Raw genomic sequence first — 25186 nt, forward strand, 5'->3', positions numbered from 1 at the left:
GAGGTGAGTGCATGTCCCTGGAGTATGTGGATGTGAATTCCTAATTGAGTGCTGCATGTGTGGGTGTTTTCTCACAAATATGTGTGGAACATATTGTTTTCTATTTTCAGTTTTCATCAATTAGTAATTCCATAACTGTAGTGTGAGTAATGGCATCCTGTGTCCAGCTAAAGAGGTTGACCATCATGTGTAACAACAGCCTGGTCGAAGAAACACACACAGAGACAAATCAGCTCTTATTTTTGACAAGGGTTTGATTTTGACACCAACGATAAAAAGCATTCATTAGTAAAAAATGTATGCTGTAATCAAAACATAAAATTTGTTCTACCTTTTGCATTGTAGTTTAAGTATATAAGACTGAATTTTTGGGGGGAACAAACCATGGACAGCCATAATGAACCAACAGTGACCCAGCACATGAACTTGCTTTGTCCGTCTTTCCCTATAGTGTAATATTACTTGTTTACGATCACTGATGCCGATATTTGATTATATGTTTAAAACATGGTTCATACATAACCACTGATCGCAGCTTTTGAGAATGCATGAAGCCAGCTGTGCTATTCACCTAAATGAAAATATGATCACTCCAAGCCTTGCTGATAGTTTGATAACCACAATGTCCTGTACTACACTCATGCATGCCTGAATTCAGTGAACGGCTAAAGGCATCTCTGCTGAAAGGCACGGAACTTCTCAGGGGAATCTTGGAGCAGTCTCTGTGGGAATCTTGGCATACATCACTGACTTACAGGACTATATAGGGTAATGTCTCAGAATATCAAGGCTGAAATTGTTAATCCAATCAATAATGCCTACAGACAAAAAGTAATCTCTCTAGGTGCCAGTAAGGTTAAAGAGGAAAGCTAGCATAAGTGGTGATCAGGTCATAATGCATAAATTAAAGAGACTGAACCACTAGTCCAGCTTGTGCAACTCACAATATCTGTCTTGCACTAAATTAATCTGTTAAGACAACTTCCTAGAAGTTTCTAACTTATGCTTAAGTGTTGGGTGTGGATAAAAAAAAACATGGATCATCCAGCTCTGGTTTATGAGCTTCCAAGGAATTCCTACTGCTTATCCACAAAAGGCAGAGGTCTTCAGTGTTGTTATTGTTTTTTTCTTTGTCCAACTGTGCAAAGAGTTTGCAAAACCTACACATTAACAACCCGTTTTCTTTGACTTTTTAAGATTGGGTATTGATTGTGTATCGAACTCTGCAAAGTTTGCTTCCTCCGTGCCCTTCAGAATACTTTTATTTGTACTCCAGCCCTTCCAACAATAAATGGATAAGCAGTAATTTGATGGATGTGTTCAAATACATTTTATTTTCAAGCAGTTCAAGCAAAAACGTTTTGTGTAGTGTTATAGCAATAAGCATCAAGGATTTTTTTTAATAACAGTTTGTTTTTGTATTTCTGATAGTGCTAGTTGTATTCTATTGTCATTGCAGTTACTCTATACGTGTGTTGTGTGTATTTTGTGTAGGGTTGTCTGTTGTCTGATGCGTTGTGTTTGGAGCAGATTATCAATAGGTAGGTGTTCTTAGCAGGTTTGTTACAAAAGGCAATAAGGCAAATGGAGAATTATTCTAACAAGCATTGTTTTTGCTTCACTGACAGAGTTCTCTTGCCTCCAACTTACAAAATCACACACTTACATTCTGTATATAAATTAAACTAGGAGACATTAAATGCACACAAACACACTCAAAGACATATATTAAAATGCATACATTCGCGTACGGCATATAGATATATGTAGGTGAGTTATTCCTGATTCTCGTGAGGGCAAATAAACTTTGAGATGAATACAAGAATAGTAGTGTTTAACAGGCATTGTGCGTTGTACTGATCCATGAGGACCAATGCTCTAGAAAACTCACAATACACAAACAAGCACTTACTGGACATGCTTGAGTCACGCCTGAGTCAAACAAATGCACATGTGAAAACAACATAGCCAAGAATATATTCATATCCCCCCTTTTCTCTTTTGCTTTCGCTCTCTCTCTCTCATACACACAAACACACACACTATATGCAAACAAAAGATTAGTGTACACAGTGCTTCCCGACACAGATGATAAGGCTTAATTGCCTTAGTTCCTTATTATCAAGCACACAACAGAGTCACACAATGTGAAATTAAATCCTTTACAGTCATTACATGAATTTAAAAAAAGAAACTCTTTATTTACTTCCTAAGCATTAAATACCAGAATGTCACACATGGACAAGTTATCCACCGGCATCTAAATGCAATTTTCATTGAATTTAAAAGTATAACGCAGAGTTACTTTCTTAACTTTAAATGACATCTCAGACTCTACTTGATTCAAAAACCCAAATCGGTTAAACAAGAGTCAGTAGAAATGCTGATTACTCTGTGCAGCTTGAGCAGAATAATCAATACTAACATTCCAACAATCTCACAATGACAACACGAGCAGGGGTAAGATTTACTTAGTGCATTTATACTTACTAATATACTAATTTGCTAAGTTTTCAGTCAGAGACACTCAAAGTAACAATCACAAACCCAGACTGTTTGTTGGGTGGTGGAGGCCAGGAGTGGTGGTTAAGTACTGGTTGATCAACCAATTATCCAATCCCGGAACAGGAATGAACTCAATCCAACCACTCAGCAGGCACTGGTCTCCATTAATACACACCCATCTCCATTAAGACACGCCCATTTCCACAGCTGAGAGCGAGGGAAGAGAGAAAAACCCCACAGCCATCCTCTGGTGGGAGGAGTCACACAAACACACACACACATATGATCCACATGATCTTGGGTCATAACACTACATATACCCAACAGTATGATTACATTAATTGGTAAACTGAGTGGTTTGAGTGGTGTGGATAATAGGTAGCAGTAGGGCTGTTCAATATAACGATATATATCGGATGAAATATAAAAACGTCTATCATTTCATTTTACGCTATCGTTTGTTTCGTGGTGTCGCAAAATAAACTGTTTACGGCAATATTTTTTCATCGTTTTGATGGTCACTGTAGTGGCTATATTAATTTCTTAAACTTCTCTCTTTCTCTTATATTTTATATAACCACACTATGGACGGACAAGCGCCTGTTTTTATGCGTTGTGGTTAGCAACAACCACGGTAAAACCATCGCGTGTCCGCTTGTTTATGTTCCACATGAACCTTTCACAATAAAGCTCAAGATCCTGTTGAGACTTTTCAAAATAAACTGAACCACGTGAAAAAGCAGATTATTTATGGATGAGAAGTAAAAAAGAGCCGCCAGGTGCTAAAAAATAAACCTTAGACTCAAACATTAGAACAGGCTTTTCCCCGCAGCACGCCGTTTAATAAATACTCACAAAGAAAACAGCGGCCGTTACAACTTATGTCTAAAAATGTATCGTTTCATGCATCGGTTAAAACACTCGACTCCAGCTACATGACGCGCAGCTGGAAACACTTCCCACAAGTCGAGCTGCCCGAGATTCACAGAATTTACAGAAAATGTTACATTTTTGTGATTTATATCGTTATCGGACGATAGATGTCTTAATATCGGGATATGAGATTTTGGTCATATCGCACAGCCCTAGGTAGCAGGTTAATGTGTTAAACATTTTCTAATTAGTGAAATGTTTCAAAGACAGTAAGAACAAACTATGATAAAAAATGTTTTTCTAAATGTATCCTTGGTGACTCCATATAAATAGTTAGCATGATGTTACGGTATACTTTTAGCCGTTTGAAAGAAGATGGTGACTTCTCTTGAACAGCTGTGAGATTTCGCATTTGGTAAAAAACAAACACCAATGCATTGATTGGCAGCCTTTTGTTTGCCTTTTGAGTTTTCCTATATATTTTCTTGTTATGGGTTTCTATATAGCAATTTATATAGCAATACTATAATTCTAGCTGTGTTTGGAAAATCATAGATTAATGGCCAGTAATTCTGCATGCCACGCAGAAGTAAACTTTTACTTTGTTTGATTAAGTTCTATTAAATGTAAGGGTCTTTTAATTTGGTAGATATATCACGGGTTACAAAGTGCACGCACTCTGAATAGTTTAGCAAATAGAGAGTTTGACTAGATTTATGGATTTATTATTATGTGTGCTTATAGTACATTATGTCACTGGAAATCCATCAGTCAGCTTTATTTACCAGCATCTCTTTCTCTGTTCGTACAATTTATTTTGTGTGTGCATGTGAAGAACATTTGTAATACAGTAGCTTGGCATGTATTTAATTTTCAATTTATAAAAACTGTAAAATAATTTTATGCACCTGCAGTATAACAAGTATCATTTTTGTGTTGTTCTGTGTTGTTTGCCTGTGTGTTCATGTTGGCGACAGTGGAGCGGGGCCTTCCAGGGTTGTGTTTCTTGTTCTCTGCAGAAGAAATAGGCTTCAGAAATGTCAAGTAGCCTCAAATGGCCCATTAATCCCCGTGCTTGGCTGGTGGTGGTCTGCAGAGGTATTTACTCTGCTATATGACAGGATACCCTGATCCTCAAGCACACAGCCGCATAGTTAAGGCAAGGACATCCATTCAGACTTCAACATCCATCCGTGAATCTGTGCAATTATTCTTAAAATATTCAGAATTTTTTTTTTCTCTTTTTGGGTTTCAGTGGAAACAGGTCTGTGGCCTATTTTGCCTTCAGTGATAATTTTGTCAAACTTACTTCTTATTTAAACAGTGTCCTATTTCACATTCATACACACTTGCATTTCGCATAATCACAACAGGGGGCCACCGTTGATCACTGAGCTCCTCCATTGAAGCAGCTGGAGTTTATTTGCCTTGTTTTTTTTGTTTTGTGCTATTTATGTATTTTGCTTTTTTTGAACTTTGGAATCAAACTGATGATCCTCTTCTCAAATGGCCTTTTCTCATATTTAGGTCACCACCATTTAATCTAACACAGAACTCTACCATGGCAGCATTTGCAGTATGTTTGCTTGCTGGGAATTGTTTTGTTGTAGAGAGTAAAAAAAACCCCTGTTTTTCTAGTGCTTGGACACAAAGTGCTTTTCATTACCAAAAAAATAAGTACACCAAATTCATGATATACTGTAATATAAGTATGGATACTGTTTTAAACTAAATTAGACCAGTTATGCACTCTGCTTACAGAGGTACCGTATATTTGATCATTTCATTAAAAGAAACTGTCAGACATCGTTGACACGTCAGTAAAAAGAAAAATTTTTACAGGCTTATATTTTGAACAGATGACCCGATTACAGTGATAACACAGTGCTGCACTTGTGGAAGACATACTATGTTTGTTTCTCTTCTCTCTCTTTCGGGGTTAATCATGCTGCCTTTGATGATGTTTGGTCAGGCTTGGGCTGAGGATACCACAGTGATACGTTAACGTCTCCTGGGGCAGTCGGATTTCTGCGCTTGCTATTCTAAGACTGAGTAGTGCATTTTTGTCAAGTAATAATAGTTAATAGCAACTTAAGCAATAGCAGAGAAAAAAAATCCCTTTCAGCTCTTACTGGCTGTCAGATCTGCATATGCTGCCATGGAAAATCATAAGAATAAAATGTGTGTTATTCTATCGGAAGCACTGCCATGAAAAGACTACATAAATATGAAATGATGTCACTGAGGAATTCTTTACATTTGCCATAGAGGTAATTTTTCTGCTAATGAATGCAAGATCACCATTGCAGTAGGTCAAAGTTATGTCAGCGCATGAGAACCTACAGGTTCGACTCTCAATCAGTATGCCAGGCTGTCTTTTGCCCTTCTTTTTTTTCATGTAACTATTTTATTTTATGAGTGGTATATTCCCTCAGGAGGGGTCTTTTTCTTAACAGTATAGCAGAGCAGTTTTAAGCAGCAACAAGATAAAGGGCTGGTGCACTTTCGTGTAAACATTGTATATTGGAAAGAACTGACAGTAATTTGTCCTTGCCCACGCTCAAACTGTTGCTGAATAACAGGGAAGATTGATATTGTTTTGCTTTGTCCCACCCCTGAGACAAACAAACTAGACAACAACTGCTTGTGTTCATTGCCCAATTATTTACCAGCTAATTATTCATTCCCCTTTGGCTCGTAGTGAAGCTTGATTGGCACTTACGAAATGCAAACTGTAAATGAAGATGGTGATATCCTTCTTCCAAGCAGTTAAAAAAGATGCACTGCTTGCCAGTCCAAACTCTGGTGTCAGGCTGTTACTGCTATTTCACCCACTGCACCTCTAGGCATTCTGAATAAGAGTGCCCACTTACATTCACTTAATGTTTATTTCATTTTACATTTATATTTTCTTTCTTACATTTAAGGCTGCAGGGTAAATCATTTTTGGTAATTTGTCCTGCTGAGGGAAAAAAAAATCTTATCTAGGACCTTTTTTTATGGTTTGGATGTAAAAGGGACAGGATTGGAATGCGTTAGTGCTGGGAAAGAGATCCTTAGAAACAGGGTAAGCGAGGGGAGAGAATGATACATATAACTGGATTGCAGAGTTTCGGCATCAGTTTTTTTAAAATTCAGCTAAAGTACATGGCTGATTCAGCTGGGATGATCAAACGGTCTCGTCTCGAGGGCACTTTATTCTCTTTATCTTTTCTGTCTCTTCTGTTCACCCTTACCCCCCTTCTTCCATTCCCTCATCTTTTTTCTTGTACTCTCAATCTTTGTTTTCTTATGGTTACAAAGCTTAGTAGCACATAAGACTGCTTCCTCTAAAGTTTAGATTTATGTGCTGTAGGACAAAGGTTCTTTGCAGCAACTGCAAAGGTCTTGTTCACACTTGTTACTGCTGGATATGGAAATATTCCTCACATTAAAATGGATAATACCTTTCATTGAGCAACATTTTCTTTTGATCTCTGTCTTCATTATGCATTTTTTTTTCAATTTATCTTCAGTGATTCTTCCAGTGACTGAGGCTGCATTTGAAGTATTTTTAGCGATTAAAGATGGCAAGTTAACTCTATCCATCACTAGTTTGCACGTAGCTGGAAATTTTAACATTGCTATCCTTGCTAGTCAGAGCCAGAAATACTGGTCAGTTGAATGTATTACCCTTATAAAGATGCTACATCAACAGTGGCCTCTACCCAGGAATACAGTTTTCACAGACGTCTCTCATGCTGTCTTTGTCTCTGTGGAAGTTCACAAGTGCTGCCCAGCAGTACTTTTTACCCCCACAAAAAATAAAAAGGGAGCAGCTGTTATGTCAGCTTTCTTAAACTGGAATATAACCAAGAAACCGAAGCAATGTGTAACCACATTTTGCACAAGGATGTTGATGCTAGCATAAAAAAACACTAATGCTACTTGCACCTCAAGGGTCAAAAAACTCCACAAATTATTTTGCCACTGTGTGTGTTTGCAGCATTATAAACAACCAAAAGTGCAGCTCGTTTCACCAACAAATGCTTGATTTGATTAACGGTTGGAATCAATATAGCTCCTACAATACACATAAAATATTTGTTTAGCCAGTGTTTAACAAGTTTAAATTGTGCTTATTTTTAAAGGTTTTCTCATGGCATTTTTGTCATTTAATTGACTATAGTCTAATGATTTGTTCCCATTTTAATTAGCAAGATAGTCACCCCTGTTGTAAAAGGTATACATCACAGCACACTCTGCCAAATGCAAAAAATATGTAGACAGAGGTGTTAAAACGCAATAAACACTATTCCTGCTGTTATTTTATTCACTAATGTGTAATTTGGGAAGTTGTATTAAATAAGTAAAAATACTTTTTCTCCCTGGAAAGCATCTTGGTTAAATTACGTTACACACTAGACACCAGTAGAAGTGGTGCATTTTTCAAAATGAGCTATTAGCCAATACCTATCACCAGCTAAATGTCCTCACAGACATGTTGAACACTTTTGGCATCAGTGCCTGTTGTGAGGAAATTTATCAGCTAAACTTATGAGTGTCAAGTCACATTTGGAATATTATTACCTGCACACACAGGTAGCGCTTGGGCTTATTATGACCTGCCACTGCACAGTTTAGCATTATTGTTAAGCAGTCATTTCAGAGCCCTGCTTTTCTTGCAAATGGATACTCAACTATCTGGTTAAATTTAGCTTCTGGGTAAAATATCTATATTTGGATAGATTCTAGTCACCTGTGCACAATAGCTTTACTATATAGCTTGACTGCTTTGTATCAAGAAACCTTGTAGTTAGAAGTCTAGTATACTTTTAGTGATTTCATAATGAAGTTCCTCACCTGTTGTCTTGACGCATGCTGGTGTTAAGCCACAAAGTGATCTACCAAAAAGCGATTTACCAAAAGGTTTCCCAGTATATTTTTCTTGGTGGACCAGTTCAGTTTTGTTTTTCTGTTTTGTGCAGCAGGGTCTGATAGTTGCAAGAATAAAATACGTTTTAGAGTTGTATAAGAATGTGACAAGATGAATGGAATATTATATACACACTTTACACAAAATTTCAGCCCTCCCAGCTTTAAGACCCTTTCCATGGTTCTAGTCACTGGGAACCTCTCCAGCCTGACTAAGTAAACTGGTCGATCTCCTGACTTCATCAAGGTTTACATTTTCATAAAATCACAAAAATGTAAAGTAATGTGTTCTAATCTGTAAGAAGCTGGAATCTGTGTTTAGTGCAAGGTATCAAATGTTCGCACATGTACATGATAGACAATGAACATTACATTAACATTAACATTTTACATTTTACCTTACAATTTAGCTTCTGGTATAGCTGAACCACAGAATGACTCTAGTTTTGCATATCTATCCCATTTATTTGTGACTCTTATCTTTCCATGATCGAACTTCTCCTCATCCCATCACATCCATGTCTCTTTCTTTTCCCATCTGGTTCTGTCACTGTTATGCCCTCTAAGTTGTCTCTACTTTACTCTCACCCTACACCTTTTGCCATCCTTTACTCCTACCTTCCATATTCTCCCTTTCCATTGTTTTTGCTCCATCCTCAGTGTCTTACATCCTTTGTCCCTCTGTCCCTCTATGCCACCTCCATCTTTCCACTGTCCTCTAATCATCTCTCCTTTTTTAATTTCCCTGGCAGACAGCTCTGGTGCTGGTCCATTTAGTCACAGGCTTTTAATTAGAAGAAAGAAGATTAGGAAGGCCACTCTCTACCCTGCTAATGGTGAACATGCATAAAAAGTCCCTTCCACTTTCCTCTCACCCTCACATAGGCATCTATGCACATACAGTACACAACCAGGGCCACATATTGTAAGCGCCATGTTCTTTATTTAGAAATTTTTTTTTTATCATGTTACGAGAAAACCTATGAATTTACTTTCAGTAAGTAGCCCATGGTCATGTGACTGTTCTTACAGGAGACATGCTAATACAAAGAAGTTGCAGTAAGTAATTAATAAACTTGCGCTGTGATGCATTGTGACAGCAGTGTCCTGTGGTGGTGCAGATCAGCAACCAGATGTTTCCTTGAAAAACATTAGATAAATAGTGCAGATAAGTCTTTTGTTGCACATTTCATGTCAAATGAAAACGCTATAGCAGTAGAGAGTTGTTCAAAGGAACCAATGATTGGTCGATTTTGATTATAGTTGCATATGTTCTATTCTATTCTATTCTATTCTATTGTTCTAGTTAGTTATAGTTCCAGCAAGTTGGCTATACCAGCTAATGAGTCATCCAGGGGCTTTGAGGGATTTATAAAAATGTTAAATTATTGATTTAAGAATTGTAATGACTTACTGTTAAGTTAAAGAGAGCTTAAAGATAAAAAAGGATAACTTAGCATTATGAAGTCAAAATAATAACGTGACCATCAGCATTTACAAGGATACAAGCAGAAAGAGATTCAAGAATTCAAGAAACGAAAGAAGAAGGAACATAATAAAATAAAAATGAACCCTACACAAACTTCATAAAATTAACTTCCAGACAAGATTTCAAAGCCTATAGCAGTAGTGGAAGAGTCTGACTTATTAGTACAATTTGGTGTTTTAGTTTGGTTTCATGAATGTTGAGATTAGGTTCAAATTGGGATTCTTCTTCTTGCGGTTGTGTATTTGACAGCAGCCAGGCTGTTTTGAATCAGGAGCTGCAAGGAAACAAGGATGGACAGTTTTCTTTTTCTCAACACATACAGAAGAAATTCTTTCTGCTAAGCCAACATGAATGAGTAAACTTGCGGTTTCTCTCCTAATGTTTTCGTCTGCCCCTCCATCCACCTCAACACCAACTCCGGCTGTCCTTTTGTAGTTTCATATTTGCCCAAAACAATATTGAAGCGAAGTTATTGTTTCATAAAAATATATGCTTTACCTTATATCTTTATTTAACATGCTTGCATATTTATCTTTGTCTTTACTATCTGTTTTGCTGGTAGCTACTATATTGGGGGGTGGGGGGGGTGGGGGGGGGGGGGAGTGCAGAATCTACTGACATTTAAGAAAATAAAATCTACTTAAAAAACAGGAGTGAAAAGAAAACTTTATGACTCATGGAAAGTGGTCTTTAAGCAGCATGTGGGAGGAACAAGATGCAGGTGTTATAACCACATCTACGTGAAAACGATACCTAATGCAAAGTTTAAATATGAACGGAGTATGTCATACAGTAAATGTGAATAGCTTGTTAAAGCCACACATGTTCAAGGCAGTCATAGTCTTGTTATCTTCATGATTCTTCAGCAGAGTTCAGGTGTGTCAAAGTTTGCTTGAGCCACATTTGTACACTTTAGAATATATTAAGCGCCTCATGGCTGTAAATGTATTTGGTGAAACTGTACACATGTAAAATTCATGCACATTTTTTTGTGTGTGTTTCCAGCGCTGATGGTGGTATGAAAGAACTCCTTTGCTAATTCCTGTCTGGCTGGGGGCTACAGTATTGTAGCAGCATCACCAGCTGTTCTTGGTGCTACAGAACAACAAAGGCAGAACATGATAGGTCCTTTATGAGCAAGTTTGAGTTTTCTATTTGAATATAACTGAGTTGTGACTACATTATGGAAAAGGTAATGTGCCAGCAGAATTATTAAAAGTTGAGTTTTGTGATTCTCTAACCGCTTCTTTTTATCTAACCTTGACTATCCAGTTTTTCTCAAATATTTCTGCTGCTGTTTATTGCTGTTGAAATTTGCACTTTTGGAGTCTGTCAGATTTCCTACACTTTTGTTATCCACACACCTCCAGATGCTAAATTGGTTCTATTGTTTATCATTGCAGCGATTGTGATTCATACTGAGTGAGTCACAATCACAAAGGGCTGGCATTTTAGCAATTTAGAAGAAACTTCCATTTTGTAAATTGGTCTTTAAATGATGACCTTATGATACCAAAAATACCACACAACTTTTATCACAGAGTATTTTTTCCTCTGCTTGAATTATACCAAATAGTGATTTTTATTTTATCTTATTTTTTACAGAGACAGCTTGCCCCTGAAACCAATTTACATATTTTTCCTCTGCTGCAGTTTCTCCATCTATATCATTTTGTGTGAGTTGCCCAGTTTTGGAGATATTGGCAATATAATGAGACTAACTGGCATTTGCCTTGTGGTGCTCGCAGTGCCAAAAAAATAAATAAATATATAAGTCTTGTAGCGATGTCTATTTCAAGAGAAAAAAAAGACTGTTAGTGTTACTGACTGTTCCTCACAACGTTTCACAAAAATCTGAGCAGTTTTTGGTTGAAACTATATTTTCTTCTGCACAACCACACTCGCCAAAGGTATCACTGCAGAAGGAAGCAAGCATCTGTTTAGTGAAAACAAGCCCATGCTCATGTCAGTGTGATAGGATGTACAGATTAATAGCATCCCTCCACATCTGAGCTGTAAAGTTGTGTAATGGAGCTGCTTGCATGTAAACATGTGTGTAAAAGAAGTTACAAAAGTTTGCATTTGGTAGTTGTGTGTGTGAATGTTGTGTTTATGGCTACTTGCCTGCATATTGCCTCTGAAGGCAATAAAAGAAGCACATCTAATGCAGGAAGGGTGGGACAACCCTGTTTCCACATGCACACACACAGAGAAACACACATACACAGAGGGAGGGAGAGAGAACAAGTTAATAATTCCACTTTTTCTGGGTTTGTTCAAACAAGTAATTCTCCTCTGGACCACTCTCTTCTTGTGTCTTTCTTACAGCCTTGTGCCTGACGCAGTTGAGGAGCAGGCTTCTCTGTTTTTATACCTGATGTTTGTACTAAATCAACTTGTATACCTTTGATTAGCCCAGTTGGATACTATAATTATGTAATTTTTGCTGTCAAAGTAAACAGCAAATAATTTTGTCGAGTCCAGTCAGAACTACAGAAAAGAATAACACTAAAGCAATATATATATATATAATCTTAGTTTTTTTCCTAGTTTTTCTTTGACTTGCGATCATACTGAAAGAGACAAAGTAAGTTCTTATAGTACTTACAGCAGGATTGTTATGGGTTCAAACCTGTTGGTATGCTGTGACCCTTTACTTTTCGATTTTGCATGTTCTTTTGGAGAAGGTGGAATTCATGTCCAATTATACGAATGTTTGGTTAGCTGGTGACTTTAAATTAATTGCAATCTTGAATGTAAAGATGAATGGTTGAATGATGGATGATGGTTTTCTGATTTCCTGGTTTAGCCTTGTAATAAGCTAGACACTGCTTCTTGCCCAGTGTCTGCTGTGATAGGCTCCAAGCCCACATGACAGCTGGGTAAGAAGTTATGGATGAGAAAATGGATAGATATCCAAAGCACAAGAAGATTTGTGCAGCAATCACATATGGCCAGTTTATGAGAGATAAAACTTTCCAATTAATTCATCTGGAGTTGTCTGTCTACATAAGTCTAAGTGGAAGCAATGCGCTTCATCACTGGATGTGCCCTGTTGAGGTAATAAATCGCAAAGCGTTCACATATGAACAGGACTATACCAAATGACCTGGTAGACAGAGGAGCAAATGTGTTAAAATGTGGAGCAAATGTGGATAAAAAGATTGTGAATGCTGAAGAAAAACCCTTTATCACTGCAATGTAAAGAATGCTTTAACCCTTTAAGACCTACCATAGAACCAAGTCCGCCAGAGCTTATATTATATTTTTAATAATAATAATAATGGATTGGATTTATATAGCGCTTTTCAAGGCACCCAAAGCGCTTTACAATACCACTATTCATTCACTCTCACATTCATACACATGCTGTGGAGCCATTTTTGGGAGCACTTCAAGTTGCTATACATCAATACAACCATTATAGCCCAGATTTTAATAATATGTATTCATTAAGTGCATAGCAATTACATAAATTGCAAAAAAGTGCAATAAACTACAAAAAAATTGAAAATCGTTTTTGCTTTTTTTAACATATATTTCTACTTGGAGAAATTTAAGAGGCTTATCCCTCAAAACTGTAAATACAAAAAAGTTGCACAAAATAGTTTCCCACCACAGGAAATTTATTTTGAGTGTCTTCATAGTTTTATTTTTGAAATACACCAATTTCTATACACTGCAGGAAAAACGAAAATAAATATTATACTGCAAATTTGCAAAAAAGCAGCATATGCATCAAAATAAACTATTTCCAGCAGTGCAATACTCATATTGAACTGCTAAGCATCCCAGAAACGACACAGAAAGTCATAAAGTCAAAGATAACTTTTAAAAAGACCAGTATAGGCCCTGAGGCCCTGATGGTAAAAAAGACTACATTTCCGCGAAAATGACGTCACTTCTGGTTTCGGGCAGGTAATGGCGGAAATGCAAAAGTTCGCGCTGACGTCTATTCCAACGTAGGAAGTGTTATGAACAGCTGATCGGATCGGCAAAGCGTGTTTCTGGAATATTATGTTTTTGTTGCTGCAAGTGCTTTTTATGTAGTTTTTGCAAAGCTTTATGTGGAAGGAAACCGTGACCTAGGACAAGCTGATGGCATCAGATGTAAGTACAACTCCTCCGGTATCATATGCAAAAAAAATTTTTGCGCTAGCTTACGTGGTTGCAGTGCCGGGATTTAAAAATAGTTACGCAAAACAGAGCGTGTCCGCTCCGATCGGCTCTAAAGGGTTAAACAAGTGAGGTGTCTAGTTAAAATGACTTAAAACAAAGATGCAACTTCAGAAGAACAATACAAAGGAACATCTTGTAACTCAAAAAGTGATTCAGGTATGGCTTGGGCATGTTTGCCAACCAATGGAAATGGTAAAGTGGCACCGGTACTGATGACAGCACTGCTAAAGAAGAGAGTTTAACTCATCCTGATGAACGCATAAGTATAAATAGGTACTCTTTGGCGTAAATCTTTTTATAAAATGCATCAAAACACAGATGGCATTTGATCATTTGATGACAAAGGCAAAGCAACAAAAAGACTGGCACAAAGAGATGGAGAATCCTTGATGATTCTGAAGTGCATACAACTCACTGAAGACCAGACTGAAGGCAAAGACACTGCACAACAGGTGAGCAGCAAGCAAAGGCTGAAGGTGGCTTCATCAAAGACCCGTGAGAGAGTCATGACAGTGTCTAGGGTCAAACCTGTCACTGACTGCAAATGATTTTTCAAAAAAAAAAATTACATAATGTTTGGGTTTTTTTTTTTCTTCATACACTTTTTTCCTCTGACTGCTAAACTAAAAAAGTTGTACTGAAAAAACTGGATGTTAACCTTGAGAAATTAAAACTTTAGCAAAGCAATGAGGATGAAGAACAATGCTGTGCATTTATTGGTCTAATAAACTCTTTCTTAACAAAATGAAATGCTTGAACACAGTTTAATTCACTTTATGAAATTCAAAGGTTCATTTTGCCAAATGTCAAGAAAGCACTTTTTTTTTTTTTCATTTTTAATGACATAGCTTGTGGCATCTAGCCATGCCATTAGCTGCCAAATAAATGCCACTAGACCTGGCAAAAAAAACAAAACAAAAAGAAACAGATAGTTCTGGCTTTATTTGCCAACGTTTTATTGATTTATAGTGCCACCCTTAGACAATTATAGTTAATCAAATTTTCTCTGTGGTTATTACAGCATTAAAAATATCTCTTTTATCAGTGTCTAAGTAAATGAAGTCTAGTCAAGTATGTGGAAAATAAAAGGTAATGGGGGAAAAGAAAAAAAAACAGTTGAAAATCTGCCACGTTTTTCCTAGTTTGAAAATCATGAGCAAAGATTAGAAAGTTGTTTTTATTAGGTGGAGAGAGGTTTATCTATCAAAAATTCAGTTCAATTCAATTGCATTTTATTTACATAGCACCAAATCACAACAACAGTCACCTAAAGGGGCTTTATATTATAAGATAGAGACCCTACAATAATACAGAGGAAACCCAACAATCACACCCCCTAAGAGCAAGCACTTTGGTGACAGTGGGAAGGAAAAACTCCCTATTAACAGGAAGAAACCTCCAGCAGAACCAGGCTGAGGGAGGGGCAGCCATCTGCCTCGACCAATTGGGGGTGAGGGGAGGAAGACCGGACAAAAGACAGGTTGTGGATTAAATGAAATGCTCTCTTTAGTCTTTAAGTGACTTCTGTCTTAAATTCATCTATGATCTATGATCACAAAGTTTTTCAAGTCAATCTGAATATTTTCTACATTAAATTGGACCAAATCTTCACCTAACTTTAACAGTGCTCTCTTTGTCTAAACAGTCAAATTAATAATGCTGTAGTCTGTGCAGAAGAAAGTCTATATTTTGAACAAGTGAAACTGTAGCAGACCAAAGTTAATCAAAAAAGCTCATTAAGCTGCAGTTCATTCCACAGACAAGACAAACACTTGCCCTGTCACTTCATCTCTACTTCTTCATCAGCTCTCAAGCTATCTTTATGAACTAATTCCTTCAGTTTGTCCCTCTTGACACACATGCAAATGTGCGCAATATATATAAATTTTGTACTTTCCAGTTGTCAGCCGTGAGCTACGCCATGCATTTTAAACATTGGTAAGAAACAGAGAGCTACTTAACATTTAAAAATACATACAAACCCCACATATGTGCACACACAGATGCTACCACTTCAGCAAATACCGCAGAGTGGCTTCTTTTGAAGGAGACTGAGAAATTTCTGCAGTGCCATTCTGTCTGTGAATGTCAATCTCTTTTTCTCCCATTCCACAGGAAGGCTGGCGTTACCTTTGGAACAACAGTCAAGGTTTTCTTTTAAGTTTTATCAGACTGATGTATTAGTCATCACACACATTCTCATGCAATTACACAAGCATAAAGCCCTCTAGAGGAAAGTCAGAGTTATGGGCAGAGTGTGTGGTCCAAGTCTTTCTCTGACAGACAAGAGATTAAGAAGCAATATTTAACAGTTTACATGCGACTGTGTTTTTGTGAGAGAGACAGAATGTTCATGCTGTGAAATTCTGTGTAAGCCTCTGGCTTGCATTTGAGATAGATAGATAGATAGATAGATAGATAGATAGATAGATAGATAGATAGATAGATAGATAGATAGATAGATAGATAGATAGATAGATAGATAGATAGATAGATAGATAGATAGATAGATAGATAGATAGATAGATAGATAGATAGATAGATACAGTGGGGCAAAAAAGTATTTAGTCAGCCACCGATTGTGCAAGTTCCCCCACTTAAAATGATGACAGAGGTCAGTAATTTGCACCAGAGGTACACTTCAACTGTGAGAGACAGAATGTGAAAAAAAAATCCATGAATTCACACGGTAGGATTTGTAAAGAATTTATTCGTAAAATAGGGTGGAAAATAAGTATTTGGTCACCTCAAACAAGGAAAATCTCTGGCTCTCACAGACCTGTAACGTCTTCTGTAAGAAGCTTTTCTGTCCCCCACTCGTTACCTGTATGAATGGCACCTGTTTGAACTCATCATCTGTATAAAAGACACCTGTCCACAGCCTCAAACAGTCAGACTCCAAACTCCGCCATGGCCAAGACCAAAGAGCTTTGGAAGGACACCAGGAAAAGTATTGTAGACCTGCACCAGACTGGGAAGAGTGAATCTACAATAGGCAAGCAGCTTGGTGTGAAAAAATCAACTGTGGGAGCAATCATCAGAAAATGGAAGACATACAAGACCACTGATAATCTCCCTCGATCTGGGGCTCCACGCAAGATCTCATCCCGTGGGGTCAAAATGATCATGAGAACGGTGAGCAAAGATCCCAGAACCACACGGGGGGACCTGGTGAATGACCTGCAGAGAGCTGGGACCAAAGTAACAAAGGTCACCATCAGTAACACACTACAACGGCAGGGAATCAAATCCCGCAGTGCCAGACGTGTTCCGCTGCTGAAGCCAGTGCATGTCCAGGCCCGTCTGAAGTTTGCCAGAGAGCACATGGATGATGCAGCAGAGGATTGGGAGAATGTCATGTGGTCAGATGAAACCAAAGTAGAACTTTTTGGTATAAACTCAACTCGTCGTGTTTGGAGGAAGAAGAATACTGAGTTGCATCCCAAGAACACCATACCTACTGTGAAGCATGGGGGTGGAAACATCATGCTATGGGGCTGTTTTTCTGCCAAGGGGACAGGACGACTGATCCGTGTTAAGGACAGAATGAATGGGGCCATGTATCGTGAGATTTTGAGCCAAAACCTCCTTCCATCAGTGAGAACTTTGAAGATGAAACGAGGCTGGGTCTTCCAACATGACAATGATCCAAAACACACCGCCCGGGCAACAAAGGAGTGGCTCCGTAAGAAGCATTTGAAAGTCCTGAAGTGGCCTAGCCAGTCTCCAGACCTCAACCCCATAGAAAATCTGTGGCGGGAGTTGAAAGTCCGTGTTGCTCGGCGACAGCCCCAAAACATCACTGCTCTCGAGAAGATCTGCATGGAGGAATGGGCCAAAATACCAGCTACTGTGTGTGCAAACCTGGTAAAGACCTATAGTAAACGTTTGACCTCTGTTATTGCCAACAAAGGTTATGTTACAAAGTATTGAGTTGTATTTTTGTTATTGACCAAATACTTATTTTCCACCCTGATTTACGAATAAATTCTTTACAAATCCTACCATGTGGATTCATGGATTTTTTTTTCACATTCTGTCTCTCACAGTTGAAGTGTACCTCTGGTGCAAATTACTGACCTCTGTCATCATTTTAAGTGGGGGACCTTGCACAATCGGTGGCTGACTAAATACTTTTTTGCCCCACTGTAGATAGATAGATCGATCGATCGATCGATCAGCCTGAAGGGGTGTGGACAGACAATTCCACACAGGCAGTTGTGATTGTGTGTGTGTTTATGTGTGCTTTTGTGTGCTAATTTGCATTTACAGTGTTGTTCCCCATGCAGTAAAGTCAGAACTGCAATAAAATAACCCAATTGGCCTTGAAAGCCTGTGAAATCGAGAGGACAGTAAGTAAAAAGAATGTAATGTGTTTAAGAGGAATGAAAGAGAGAATGATACTCTACGTCATGGTACAGTGCCTGCCTCCTCCTCCTCCTTTCTTCCTTCCTCTCTATTTCTCTCTATTGTCTTCTCCTCCTCCTCTCAGGTGCAAGACCCTGAGAGGGGGCCAATGGGTTCATTTTGACCCCCTGGCGATTCTACTGTTAAACATTGGCTAGTCTCTGAGTTTGCGTTTGTGTATTTAACCTTTTTGGTTATTAAATTCTGACACTATAAGGCGGTTAAGCAATACCTGATGGAGCATGACTGAGAGCCATTCTGAATTTCAAACATTACCAATATACCCGCTGGGACTGTACAGGAAGGAAGGTCATTTTTTGACACCAATTAGCGCCAATACCAGAGACATGCAGTACAGCTAGCCTTAATTAGCTTTAAAGTGAATTTAAATATTTAGTAGACTACTCAGACTAGTTTTCTGTTTGGTACATTTGTGATATGACCTGATAATAATAACTCAATCTACTAAAATGTTTCACGTAAGATAGATCCATAAAGGCTGGGGTCTACCACACCAGGCAAGACTCTAGGTGCAGGCTGTGCAGAGATGCCCCTGAGACAATCCAGTACATAACAGCAGGGTGCAAGATGCTAGCAGGCAGCGCATACATGGGATGCCATAACCAAGTGGCTGACATAGTATACAGAAACATCTGTGCTGAGTGTGCCCTGGAAGTCCCAAGGTCAAAATGGGATACGCTTCCTAGGGTAGAATGCCAGGCTAAGATCCTGTGGGACTTCTGGAAACTGTCAGACAAACTAGTGATGGCTAACCAACCGGATATAGTAGTGGTGGACAAGAAGAGGAAGACGGCTATAGTTCTTTGCAAGGCCATCAACCCCCAAGGGAGAGGACCCAAGCTTGCAGACCTGTGCCTGAAATATTACTCAACATCGTGCCCGTTTATTTACCACTGGCACAATTTATAGACTGAAGATCATACTGTCACTAGCTTCGTGTGTAGTAGTTCTATTTTAGATTTTTAAGACTTTTAAAACTGATACTGACAAATTTGTCGTTTTTTGTTTTTCGGTGGTCTTTTTTTTTTTCCAGACACACAAACCCTAAAGATTCCCTGAGCTTTATTCTTCCCAGTTATTTCCCTGTTGTCAACAGGGAAGTTGCAGAGTGGAGAATACTATGCAATATCAACACTCATAATATGATTGACGCTAATATTAATTTTTCAGTTAACACTATACTTTTCAGGGTCTAATGTGCAGTCATATTTACTCTACATGTACTCTACAAGTATTCTACAGGAATATGGGTCTAAATGACACCTAATTTTATGTCCCCAAAAGTCCTGTTGAAATTTTCCAAAGCAAGCCTGTGACCTGTAGTACTAAACATTTCTGATGGATCGGGTAGTCGTCTTGCTTTACTGTCACCTTATGGACTGGAGTTAAATGGAGTAATTTTGGCTAATCTTATGTAACCAGTGTAACCAGTGTTCCAAACAAACCTCTTTGTTCATTGAAATTCCTTTAACTAAAAGTTCAAATTAGCCTCCCATGGATGAAAATGGTGTTTATCAGTACACTGACATGTTTATCAGAGAAACTCATGCATGTGTATTTAGGTATATGTTTGTGAAGCAATATACAACTTTTTTTGTATGGCTATGCAAAAAGAGACGATACACATCTGTCCATGCATATGCGAGTATACATCACGGCATGAATCATATCCCATCTTGGATGTGTTTGTGTGTCAGCGTATGTACCCAGGCCTTCGAGGTTCCCCTTGTCATGCATTCTGAAATTTGCCCTTAGGCTGTTCCACTGAACAGCTGCTCTCTCCTCAAAGGCTGTCTCGCTCTTCTTCTGCTCTCATTCCTCTCAAGACCTTTCTCTCTGTTTCTGTCTCTTTCTCTTTTCCCTCTTCATAGCTGAGTTGGTGTTATCCTCTGGTTTGCGGTGATGTACTTGCATTTATTCCATAAAGGAATCTATGGCCTTGCACCTGGGTACCTCTCAGTCCTCATTACAGAATCCAAACCTTCACACACTCTGTGTCCTCTAGATTTCTGTTAGTTATCTGATCACATTAAAAATGACCCAGCATGAGTTTCATTTCCTTGTCCATTTCCATGTGCTGTTGTATTGTGTTGAATACCCTCTTATCCAAAAATCTTGAAATTCAGGTTCAAAATCAAAGAGGAGTGGCTTTAAGTCTCTGGATTAAAATGAAACACCCTTTTCTTAACCTTAAATGACCCAGAAGTTTATCCAGTCCTTAGTATTAGAGAATTATAGTGAACCCCCTCCCCCCCGCACACACACACAAAAGATGCTGTGATTAAAAATAACTTCAATTAGTTTGAACAAATTAGGCATCCAGCCATGTGCAGAAAGCAAAACGGAAGAAAAGTTTATATCATATGTCTGATTTCCTCCTAATCAAAGTTTATGGTTGCAGTAGGCTTAGATTTCTTGTTTCATCCCCAATAGATCTAACACATCCAAGCTTCTTAAATAAGGAAAGAAATGCAGTTTTCCATCCATCCCATCCCTTTTACTGGCTTATCCAGTTTAGGCTTGCAGGGACTGGCTAATAGGCTAAACCTGACATAGGGCAAGAGGCAGTGCAAGCCTTGGACAGGTCGCTAGTCTAATGCATGACTGACAATTTTCATTTGCAATGCTTTATTGACTAATTGTGTTGGTTCTACTAAAAGTTTTGAAAAATCGCTAATTTGTTATTTGTAAAGTGAGAATAACTAAATAAATAACGGAGTTGTCTTACTACATCAAGATGATTAAAAGTGCCCTCATGTTCAGTCCAAAGAGAGTAAAGCTGATAACATGTCAGATGGCAAAGAGGCTATTTTCCACAGATATGATTGCAGGTTTGCTTTGAAATTTTGACTTGCCCTCTGGTGTGCCTTGAGCACAAAATGTCTGAAAACCACAGGAATCAGAGATAACTGTGCATTGTACCAAAATGTTTGGACCATTTACTTGCGTTTCAAATATTTTTATCGGAATCATGAGAAACACTTATGTGTCTGAAGACTGCACGCTGCATCTTTTCTATCCTGTGCTTTGGGTATTTTCAACTTTGTCTTAAATATAAGGTTTTAAATTGATGGTTCTAAAAATATTCATCTTTTGATTACAGCTTTCATCAGTGCCTCATCTACATTATTCCTCTCTTTTGAAACCCCCACCCAGTACTTCTCCACCTCACTTTTCAATTACGGAAGAAATAGAAGTGAAACATGACAAAGAGGCATTTATCTATTTCTGCTGGCCAAAAAGGGGAAAGGCTATTGAATACTGGATGAGACCAGAGAATAAAGAGGCGAAGTGGGCAAGCTGGTTGCTGCTATGTGATGTAAGTGACATGCTCCTCTCTCCTGTGTGGTACAAAACAGAAATACCCCACTGCTCACTCTCTATGCCTCAATTTTTCATTGTACCTAACATTACTTTGTATCTCTCATCATCGCTGTCTCCCCTTAAATCTCTTTTACCTGTCCATCTCTCCCTCTAATCTCACTCTCTCTGTGTTTCTGACAACCTCTTTTTCCATTTACCCCAACCCCCCCCCCTCACTTCATGGGCTCTTTAGATTTTTAATGAGCCTATATTTAGCCTTGCAGGATAAGAGGAGTGTTTCTGAAGTGTTCTAGCCTGAACAGCATTTCTCCCGTCACCTTGGACATTTTTCCCGTCTGCCACATGCAGTTAATTCTCAAGTGTCTCATCCTTACATATCACTCCCTCTATCCATCTTTTAAGAGATTCATTATGACATATTAGATGCATTAGTAGATGGAATAAGGGCTTGCATACACTTGTATCCAAATAGTAACAAGTTTTGTGCATTAGGAATCCCTCTTTCTGGCCTCTTTCTCCGGATGTAAGTGTGGATTATTTGCCTGCATGAATGTCAATATTTCAAAGGTCCAGCAGCGATTTTACAAAAAGTTCATGGGAGTCTTTCCAACTTTCTTGAATAGCAGACTCATTCCTGAACACGTGATAACAGGAACCATAATCTGTTTTGTTTTTATCACATGCACTTTGCTCCTGTTTTTGTAATGAGCCATGAAAGAAATCAAGAACTACACTGAATACTGTAACTAAAATAGAGATTTAATACCTACACGATAAACTCGCACACAACTTTGGAGAAATTAATGACATCATGATTTATAGGCAAGATCACCTGGGCATTTAAAATCAGGAATACCTATTATGACAAAAAGTCATGACCTTTTGTGGAACACACCCACACTGCTGGGTGGACGTTGAAACAAAATACAATAGCAGGAAACACACACACACGAACGAAACTGTGGAAAAAGAATGGCTGAAGCGTTAATGCTCAGGAGACAGGACAAACGTGCTGAGGTATGAGAAGACACAAATGAAACACATCCTTTTTCTCAGCTACTAAAACTGTTATCCAGTGTTGCTGGGGGATCGGTGCAGTTCCATTAAAATTTAAGGAGAGTTTGCTGTCAGGCAGTGGCTTTTTTATCACCTTTGGAGACTACATACAAACATGATCACCTTTTCTTCTCTTCTTTAAATTCCTTCACTCCTTCACTCTCTATTCATCACCTCCTTTAGATCCTTGTTTTTTCAACAAGAGGAGAGCTGATCTCTGAGATGCCTTCTCTCAGGTTGTCTGTTTTTTTTCTCAGTATTTTTTAACCACCTTCCAGTCATGGGTTACATCAATTATTCATTCACTTACAGTCAAACTTAATGGGTTTCAGCCCTCATTTAACATTTTTTTTAACTACATGCCTGAGTGACAGGAAACAACCAAACCAAATCATCAGCACGACACATCCTCACGCAGGCAGGCTTATACAATTAAACTGTAAACTAGAAGAAGTTACATTTTAATATACGATTCAAGGTTCAAGGTTCTTTATTTGTCACATGCATAGTTATACAAGTATAACTTCACATCTGACGAGTGAAGCAGTGTTAGTGTTCAGATCCTGTAGTTTAGATTCAGCTTGCTAGTGTTAACCAATTAATGTGACATTTAGATGAAGAAGATTCCATGATAATATTTAATAATCACTATGTCCAAATGATGTTTTATTTTATTTTTAAGACTCTCTGTACTGACCTCGGGTCCTTTTTGCCACAGTTGTCTTTGCAAATGGCTGACAGAGCATCATTTGTCATCAAGGAAACAGTCTGACCTCCCGGATAGGGGGAGGACATATACATAGATAGCTGCACACTCACCTTTAATCAGGAAAGGGATGGGTTCCTTTTATAATATATCACACAGCTGCTTATAGACACGTGTGTGTGTGTGTGTGTGTGTGTGTGTGTGTGTGTGTGTGTGTGTGTGTGTGTGTGTGTGTCTTGTGGTCTTGCAGTACCTTAGATTTGGTGGGCCACAAAAGCAGGTGATCTGGAAAAAAGGAAATCCAGGAAAAACATAATGGGCATGGGAGAGAGCAAGCACAGGAATGAGCACGTACAGCAAAATTGTTGAGGTTGTCCATAATGTAGGCTTTGTTTTTTTTAAGTAACAATAAAAAGTTGGCTATTCCATCCCTGACAGCTTCACATGCTCAAGTATTCATCGGCTAGACTGAAGATGCATCATCTTATTATCATTTTCAGACGTTCCAGACAGAAAATGTGTTTTCATTTTTATTTTTTATTTAACCTTTATTTATACAGGTAGTCCCATTGTGACTCAATACCTCATGTACAAGAGAGACCTGTTTCAGACAAATGTATTAAAATGACAACAATAAAAGAAACAATAAAATAGCTAAAACTGTCTAATGTTTACACAGTCATATCAAAAACAGGAATGGGTTCCCGGTGATGATTTCACAAGGTTATTTGTACATCTTTTAAGATCTGCTAGTGAAATCAATCGAGAGAGGTGCAAGTCCTTCTGTAATGTATTTCATGAAGACGGGGCAGGAGAATGCCTTCTTTCTAGACGAACTGATGGAACAGTGAATGTAATGATGTCCTGTGACCACAGACTGACTTGTTTATAGTGACTATGATCATATTTGTGTGTCTGAGAGACTGAAACAGAGCACATGTTGCAAAGTACAATGCACAGACGCTCATAAAACTAATAAAAAATGATGACATGGTTTCTAATTCTAATAAGAAATTAACTAAAATACACACATTTACATTTTTAATTGGCAATAGACCCTAATTTCAAGATTGTAAAAGGTGTTAGTCATTCACATATTCATTGCAAGCTACTATATGTTTAAAGGCTGGGACTGGTTAAAATAGCACCATACAAGAAAATAAGACTCACAACAAGGAGCATACATACATAGTTTATTAACATGCTTAAATTTTTAAAAATGTTAGCTTCATACAGCCATTTAACACATCGTTTGGTCAACATAAGTCATCAGTAAAATTTTTAGCCTTTATTACATCAGGCGAAGAAAAATACTGCATTCCAATTGTGTTTTCACATAAGCTATTATACAACTAGCTTAAAACAACTTTTGTCTCAAGCCAGCTAATGGAAGCATGGTGAACAGAACCAAATACATCATGAAGTAATAGAAAAATAAACTATCTCTAATTTTGTTCTTAAAAATATTCCTAGAAGTCTCTTCACTACCACAGGCATCCAAATTAAAAGTAAAAAAATCTTTAATCATGTGGTTTGCCTTTACCACACAGCCTCTCTGTCATAAATAATGAACCTTTCCTCTTTTCACTTCAGGTACCTTATGAAGCCCTCTGTCTCCTGTCTATGACTCTACATCTGTGGCGGTGCGTGGATTCAAACATCAAACAACCTTAAAAAAAATTAATTGTGGCTACAACTAGTCAGCCCCGAAT

The sequence above is a fragment of the Rhamphochromis longiceps genome, linkage group LG14 (assembly GCF_057381845.1).
Source record: "Rhamphochromis longiceps isolate RC_006_pf linkage group LG14, R_longiceps_female_GT1.1, whole genome shotgun sequence".
In the NCBI taxonomy this organism is placed as follows: Eukaryota; Metazoa; Chordata; class Actinopteri; order Cichliformes; family Cichlidae; genus Rhamphochromis; species Rhamphochromis longiceps.